The sequence below is a fragment of the Athene noctua genome, chromosome 15, assembly GCF_965140245.1.
Source record: "Athene noctua chromosome 15, bAthNoc1.hap1.1, whole genome shotgun sequence".
In the NCBI taxonomy this organism is placed as follows: Eukaryota; Metazoa; Chordata; class Aves; order Strigiformes; family Strigidae; genus Athene; species Athene noctua.
In genome coordinates, this window is record NC_134051.1 from 4,502,187 (window position 1) to 4,510,549 (window position 8,363).

Consider the following 8,363-nt stretch of genomic DNA (forward strand, 5'->3'; position numbering starts at 1 on the left):
CATTTGGGCTCTACAGCATCTCCCTGTGGGAGTATGATGAGAGGATGGAGGCAACATCATTTTGGATGAGAAGCCTCATGTCCTCTGGTACAGAACCCACCTCCTCCTGCGGCTGTGCAGCGCTCCGCAAACTCACACCGCCTCTGTTAATTGTGATCATCCTGTTTTTCAGGTTGGGAAGCCGAGGCCCAGAGTGTTCAGGTGAGTTGCCAAAGACCACACACGCAAATGGCAGGTCTGGCTAAGTAACGGACCCTTCTGCTGCGAGGTCCTTTGCCTGCAGACTGCGCCCGGTTCTGCCTTCCCTCGCAGGGCGCAGGTTTGCCTCGGAGAGAAGGGCGCAAAACAGCCAAAAGGCTAAAGAGGCTTCACGGCTGTGAAATCTGCCGGAGGCACAAGAAATAGGAAAGAAGCTGAAGTCAGAGGTCACAGCAGGGATGAACTTTGCTGCTCATTCCCTACCAGGCAGCACCACGCTCGTCCCGAGCCGGTGCAAAGCCCCATGCTGCTGGCAGTTATCGTTCAGATGAGGTTTGAAGCTCAGCATCTGGGCAACCTGGTACTAAAGATCCAGTCTGAAAAGGTGAACGTGATAGACACGCTGCCTGGCTGCCGAGGTCAGTGGCCTGGGACCCTGCCGCTCCATCCCTGCCAGCACGCCGGATTTCTGAGGCTCACCCTTCACCTACTTTCCCAGACTCACAGCCCTGCTGCTGCCTCTTGCATTACTTCAACCCAGGAGTGAGTGAAGTCTTAATGGCAAGAAAAAATATATTCCCACACATGTGGCTCAGCAAACCCTGATGCTTTCCAACACTCAACCCACCGCTGAGCTTTCCTGGTGAATCAGAACGAGTGTGTTTTGCTAAGGAGTGTGGATGAGCCACTTAGCGAGTAGGACCCAAGCAGGCTCGGTCCCTCGGGTACCTCAGTGACAGCACCCCAGGCAGATAGTCCCAGAAATAACAACCTTTGCCATTTTCTTGCATCTAGAGTGTGTCCTCGTGTAATAAATTCAGATTATGGAGCGATACCTTTCACCAGTGATTCAGAACATGCTGATTAAATGCTATTTCTTTGTTCCTCTGAAATAAAGGAACTGTAGCTGATACAAACAAATTACGGTTTCAAACTGTGAGGCAAGACACACCTTGACTCCAGGATAAAGCTGCTGCATATTTTGGTGGTTCTGAAGAGAAAGAGGAAACAAGAAGTGGTGCTTCCTAATGTTGCAGATCTTCTTATTAAAGTGTACTAAATTAATTAGTTTTAAGAAACAACTAATTCCTCACTATTTTTAGACTCGTGTACTATTTTAAGAGATCTTTTTCCAGGGTCCAGTCACATGGAAGTTAAACAGCAAGCAGTGAAGTCTCCAAAGGATAATAAACTATCTCAAATTACTGTGCTAATGGAACAAAGAGTGCTGTAAATGTCACACATGATATAACAAGCGCGGTAGAAACCTTTACATGAAACAATGGATCCATTAGCACTAAGTTTTAAAAAAAAAAAACAACCCACAGACTCGCGAGACTTTTGCATAGTTTCATGGAGCTTGCTGCTCCAAGCCAAATGAACTTGTTTGTTCACTCAAATTCTGCAGCTGAGCTCACAAGACGGCATCCAGTAAGCTAATCACACACACTCTCAAGGCACCGATCATTTAGGATTTCAAAGCCCTTTATAGACGGTAATTAAGCCCCATAGCACTCCGCTGAGTCAGTGGAATTATTTCTGCTTAAAACTGAGGTACAGAGAGGGAATAACTGAATCATTGACTGGAGACCAAAACTGAACCCAGGTACAGACCCAGGTCCTCTGCACTGCCCACCAAATTCCACTAATCGGTCCTCACCTCTCTATGCTTAATGAAGCAGTTCGTCATCTTACAAGCTACAGGCACGATCCTTCACTTCTTATGTGACTCATTGACTTGGGAACCTGACTCTGATGGGGCTACTTGGGTGAAAGGATGAACTGTCAGAAACCATCGTGTCGCCCATCCATCCAGCCCCATATTTTGTCTATTTTGCTTCCAAAAGCTGTGGTTGCCAAAATATTAAGAGAGTCTCTAAACATCTCAAGGGCTGAAGCAACGTCATCGAAGAGGGATCTGGACGCGGCATAACACCGCCAAAGAATCATGATGAAAAAATCACGGGGATGTGGCGTGACAGCGTTGCCTCAGAAAAGCAGCAAGGAAGCAGCAAAGATAAAAATCTGAAATGCAGGTAAGAGAGCAGGGGAAAAAAAAAAAAGATGCCATCAGATGGCTGTCTTTAAGGCAAACAGATTTCTCAGCCCCCTCCATGATTCAGTCTTTCTCCTGGAAGTAATTTACAATAACGAAAGCGAGTTAATACCCAGATGTGTGAAGGGCAGAGTATATTTGGCTTTGATCTGAAGATGTTTACTGTAAGGAGGAAGAGTTGTGAGATGAATCTTTACATTGACAGCTCTGAGATCTCTTAACTAAATCCCACACAACCCTGAAGTGCTCTCCCATTTTCTTGAAATTTAATTAGGTGAGGCTATATTGTACACACAATTATATACAAGTAAGATAATTGGAGTAGAGGGCTCTAAGGCATGCAGATGAGAACAAAATTTGTCTTTAAGCAAATCTGCACAGGTGGAGTATGTTTTGCTTGGCATGAATAGTTTGCTGAATTGAGCTATATTTGTAAAACCCTCTGAGTTATCAAAAAGGAGGCATGTTACCAGTCCCATTCCTGGGCCAGCGCTACAACTAGAATTAAATATGCTACAACTTTGTTGCAAGAAGCACAGCGCTACAACAAGAAGCCCAGTGTCCCACACTGAGCACATGCCATTCTTACTGCTTTGTGCAGTTCCTGTAGGTGCAGGATTGATGCCCCCCCAAAATCTAGCAGTGGACAAAAAAAAAATCAAGTTATTCAGGGCACCAAATGGGGGGTCATCAGCTCCGAGCTGCACTCCTGAAGTTATCAGTTATTTGCTATCTGACCTCTGCAACTTTCTGAGCCTCAGCATTGCTGAATAGAGAACTGGGGATAAAAACGTATCTTGTCCCTTGACAAGCACGCCCAGATCACCAGGCAGACCGTGTGTTTGCCAAGTCTGACGCCAGGCTGGGCAGGATTCAGTGTGGTTAAGGTTTGGTCACAGCTCAGCTCCACAGACGCTCCCACTCCTGAGGGTCCCACGCTGCCCAGAGCATCACTCAGTGCCCCGCTCTGGCTGCCCCAGCCCCTCGATGTGCCCCAGCACCAGCTCTCCTCCCCGCTGTGAAAAATGGGGCACAGGCAGCCGAGGAGCTCTTGCTGCCAAGACGCTTTGCGTCTCCTGTTGACGTTAGCTCCCTGTAATGTTATTTGAAAATCAAGCTCTCTCGAGGTCCTCATCCTGTTCCGGGAATTTGCACACTGGCGCTTCACCTTGAAAGCCTAATGCTGTTTCTTTCCCCCACTGTTCCTCTGAATTCCCATCTAGGTAGTATATTTTCTGTTAGCTGCACTCACCCTGCTCTCATCCCCCAACAAGACACTGCTGAAGAAAACTCTGTCGCTAAGGACTAATGTCTATGAATGCTTTAAAATACAACTCTGCTTCCCAGCATGTGTCTCTCTTTAGACTTTAAAGATCCTGCCCCTCCCTGTTTATCATTCTCTTTAAGGAATCACGGCTTTTCAGAAAACCTTGTATCACCAAATTACTTTTTTTTTTTCAAATAAAGATCTTGGAGTAAAAGTCCCTCATCCAGACTGAAGTTGTGCATTGTGCAGAGTGCATTGTGCCTGTCAACAGCTCAGAGGCCTGTGGCATGCCTCTCTAATTGAACTTTTAAATATAAAAACATGCGTTTGTTTAAAAAAAAAGGTGGAACTATTAATGTGATCAGTAATCGCAGACTGAGATATTTCTTAGATGTAGGAAAATAACAGACCGACTTCTTATCAGTCCCACAGGCAGGGCTGTTGGCATATTTGATCCAAAACCTTGTAGGGTGAAAACCCCCGACCCTGCTGACCCCCGTGCAGCCCAACATGGCACAAGCTGGTTTGATTGCACGGGTGGTCTCAGAGGGAGGCAGCATGATGTGTCTGGGACAAACAACATTGATCTTAGAGCAAACTAAAATGCTATTTTCAGCTTTAAACTGAACCACAAACTTCGGTCTCTAATGAGTATGGATGGTCAGGGTTGTAAGTTTAAAGCTGCCCTCAGACGAGGTACCTGTGTGAGGCCACTGCTAATAAGAGGCTGTCTGAGCCTTATTTTTAAAAAAAAGAAGCCCTGAGAAAATTATGACTTTTAACAGAAACTTTGTCAAATGAAGCAAATTTCACTGTTATGCACTAAGTATCTCAGCTGCAAATGAACCGCATCCACATCAAGCTGTGAATATGAAATTAATCTAAGGCATAACCTTTAGATCTACACTTTGACCATATTTTAGTGCTGAGCTATAAATATTTGATCTGTTGCTCTTCTGAGTAAAATGGGTTTGTTGTGCTCATCTGCAGAGTTATCAGTTATTCCAAAGTATATTTATTGCTGATTAAATGACTTGAAAAGTGCCTTTTTCTTCTGATGTTATTATGTGATATCTAGCAAGTAAACACGGAAATTAACTATCCCTAGCATCAATATTAACCCTTTATTTTGGGAAGAAAACATTTCCTGTCTGACAATACATAGAACTAAGCTCCAACCAAGATATTTACAATACACGCTGCAGCCTAGTTAATTATATATGATTATATTTCTTTATGTTTTGGGGTCACAGTTAGTGCTAAGATCCAGCTTCCATTTGCAATCACTAGAGAAATAAAACAGCATCCTTAAGTCATCAGCAAAGAATGATTCAATCCATTGAAAGAGTATTATAAAACCTCCTTGCACCACGAAATAAATGAATCTAAACCCATGACTCACATACAGCAGCAGGATGATTTTTCAGAACAATGATGAGTTGAAAACAGACTTTGGTGAATAGTCTGAATATTGGATTTTTATCAATTCTTCTGCTTGCTGAAGGTGAGGACATCAAGAAAGCAGGAATATCTTGTGCAATGATATTGAAATGGCACAGAGTGGGGTGGGGGTGGCATTTTACACCTGTGTAAAGACTTGGCACACCTCTGGCAAAGCCGTGTTCCGAACAGAGCTGCAGTTCGCAGGATGTGACACAGAAGGGCTGTTCAGACCTGTTAGGTGGCGCGCTGTGGAGCGAGACCAAGAGGCAGCAGTTAAGGAAACCCCAGCTTTGCCAAAGGCTGCCTCGGCAGTGTGCCAGAAGCGGGGCTCTGGGTTGGTTTGGGTCTCTGGATGGCTGCATGTAGAGGACAGGGCTAGATCTGGCCTCTTGGCCTGCACTAGAAGGATTGATACCTTACATGGTTTTTGGCCAAAGAAACTTCCCGGATCTAGTTTATGATTGAGGACTCGGTCATTGAGAATGCGAAATCTGACTGGTACAAGCTTTCACTGCTGATGGAAGCTCAGCTGCACCGTGAAGGGACACAAAACCTTCAGCAGTTTCCCTCTTCAGACACCAATTACAGTAAATATCATCCGAGAAGCTGAAAATGCCTCAGCTGATGAGCTGCCAGCAATGCTGCCTGCCTGCAGCACCCTGGAAAAGAGCGCTTCCTTTCACCAGGAACATCACAATGTTACTGGTGGGAAAAAACCACTGGTAGGAACAGGCGTTGCAGGATCAGGTCCCGGGTGCTCCCGGCCCTGTAGGAACTGGTGTCACCAACCTGCTCCTACCCACACAGCTGAAATCTGACAAGTACAAACCCTGGCTCTGCCCAGCCATTTTGTCACCATGTTCCTTGTGATGAGTAATGTCACTTTTAAGCCTAATTATGCAGGTATATTTATTATCCTATGGTTGGCCATAGCACTGGGGTACTTGCGTAATTTCACAGACGAGTGACACTTAAGACAGCACATTACTGTCAGCAGCCTCCATCTCATTTCATGCTAATTGCTCTCCAAAATTGTGTGATGCAGTTTTGACACAAAAACATTTTCAACAGTATCATTAATTCGGAGGGGGGGGGGGGGCGGAGGGTGCACAGGACATTTCCTGAAGTAATTACAGCCAACATCCTCAGTCATTCCTAATTATTTAATACAGCCCCACCCAAACACACTTTAATGTTGATTACCAGAAAGACATGTATTATCTACTCTACTTTGAAGTATGATAAATGGGTCTCTTTAGGAGAAAGTAAGTATTACCTGTTGTAACCAATGATCCAAAACACTGAAATACTTCATTTATCTGTTTTCCAAAATACTAATCAAACCTATTATTTAATTTACTTGACGGCACTGATGTTGGTAAATGATGCTGGTGTTGGACTAGATAACATCATGATATGTTTTAATGAACTCACTATATTTTATAAGCTCCTTTGTCCTGAAATGATCATTTATGACTCAAAGAAAATAAAGTGCATCTTTTAACTCAAATGACAAGGAATTGAGTGAAATGAAAGCAGATCTGAATGATAAGGATGCTGCTGATCCAGTCTTCAAGCCAGCCATTATGTGCACAAACAGATCCCAGGAATTCACTGTACATTTTAATGTGCAATTTAATATGTTTTTTCTCCATTTTCCTTCCTAGAAAATTTAGTTTATTTTGAGATGTTTTCTCTTTAAGAGGTACCATACAATGCCAATGAGCAACCTGAGTGTTGACCTGCTTCACTGAGGCATGGTGTGCCCTGGAATCATTCTTTGATCATCCTCTAATATCAGCTCTACAGGTCACAGGAGACACCCAGGAAAAATCGGGCTGTTTTGTCATTTCTGGGACAGATGGCAGCCCTTGACTCAGGGGACAGGACTCCAGGAATATTTGCTAAACGGAGTGACGTGCTGTTCATCTGGTGACACATATAATGATGTGGCAGAACGAGTGCCTCATGCCAAGAGCTTGGGGTTTCTTGAGATTCTTTTGGGGTAGATGTAGAAGCAGAACTTCAGTATTTGACAGAGATCTGCTCTGACTTTTCACACGTGGGAAGGAAGGTGACCTCACATTAATCTTGTAGTGGGAATCTGACAGAAAAAAAAAGTGAGAGATCCATAAGTTTGAAAAACTGTTTCTGTTTCTTCCTCTGTGCTGTCCGCAAACAAGCTTTTATGCTTTTTAACTGTACTTCCAGAGGAACATGGCTGCTGAGCCCATGTTAACGCTGTTCTCCGTGCTCCTGGAGCACCCTCTTCTGTTTAAGGAGCTGCAATTCTCATCTCCAAGTCCCAGCAAGACACAGACCTTTAAAATACGAAATCGGCCCGCAAAGCAAGTGCGGGAACATTAATTTCTTTAGCAACCAACCAGGCATATCAATGATTAACTCCAGCTCACCTTAACTCACTCTGACACCTCGGTCAGCTGTCACATGCTCCGATGCTGAATGCATGAATCACCACCTGGAGCACATACACAAAAATGTCTCTAACAGACTGTGCTCTTAACGTACTGACCCTAACAGAGCCCATTTGCAGCACTGTTCTAATGGATGCGATATCCTATTTTCCACAGTGTTTCAGCTACACTTTTTAGCAAGTTTTTTTTCCAATCACACCTAGTTTACACAGGCTACCTGAAGCCTGGGTTACAAAATCTAATCAAGTGGCAGAGCTGCAGGTCCGATGCATCCACTGTGGGGCAGATACCCTGGCAAAATCGCATGTAAATCACCATCCTGCTGCCAGTGGGTCACCAGGCTGCCACATCAGCGGGACCCCAACCCCACCACACACGCTGTGGCCAAAACACCTCGTCCAGGGGAGAGCCGGTGCCGTGCTGCCCCACAGGCCCCCACGGAAGGCACAGGGCAGTACCCAGGGGTGCCAGGAATGGGCCTGGAGGTCCCCTATCTCCCCACAGGGGCAGGCCCTGAGGCGACACAGCGCAGGCCGCGGCCGCCCAGCACTGCTCGGCCTCTCCCGGGGCCTGTTCAGTTGCCACCGGGCAAGAGATCGCCAAATGGCTCCCGCGGGCGGCCTCCACCTCAGAGGAGACCAGCGAGAGGCGGCTAGAGGGGCTCTGCCGCGGAGGCGCTCCGGGCAGCGCTTCTCTATGGTCAGAGGCCTGTAGGAGTGAGGCTAGCGCTGCAAGCGGCGATGGGGCGCTCTGGGCTGCGCTCTCTATGGTCGGGCACTGGAGGACGCGGGGTGACGTCAGGAGGAGCGGCGCTGTAGCAGTCCTAAAGGGTAATGCGGGAGGGGTGGTGCCGCTCTAGGCGGAGACTCGATGGTCAGCCAGGCCGGCGCTGCGCCGGGGATCCGCGAGGGCGGGTTTCTATGGTCGGAAGCTGAGCAGAGAGTCGCGCGCGGGGCCTGGAGGC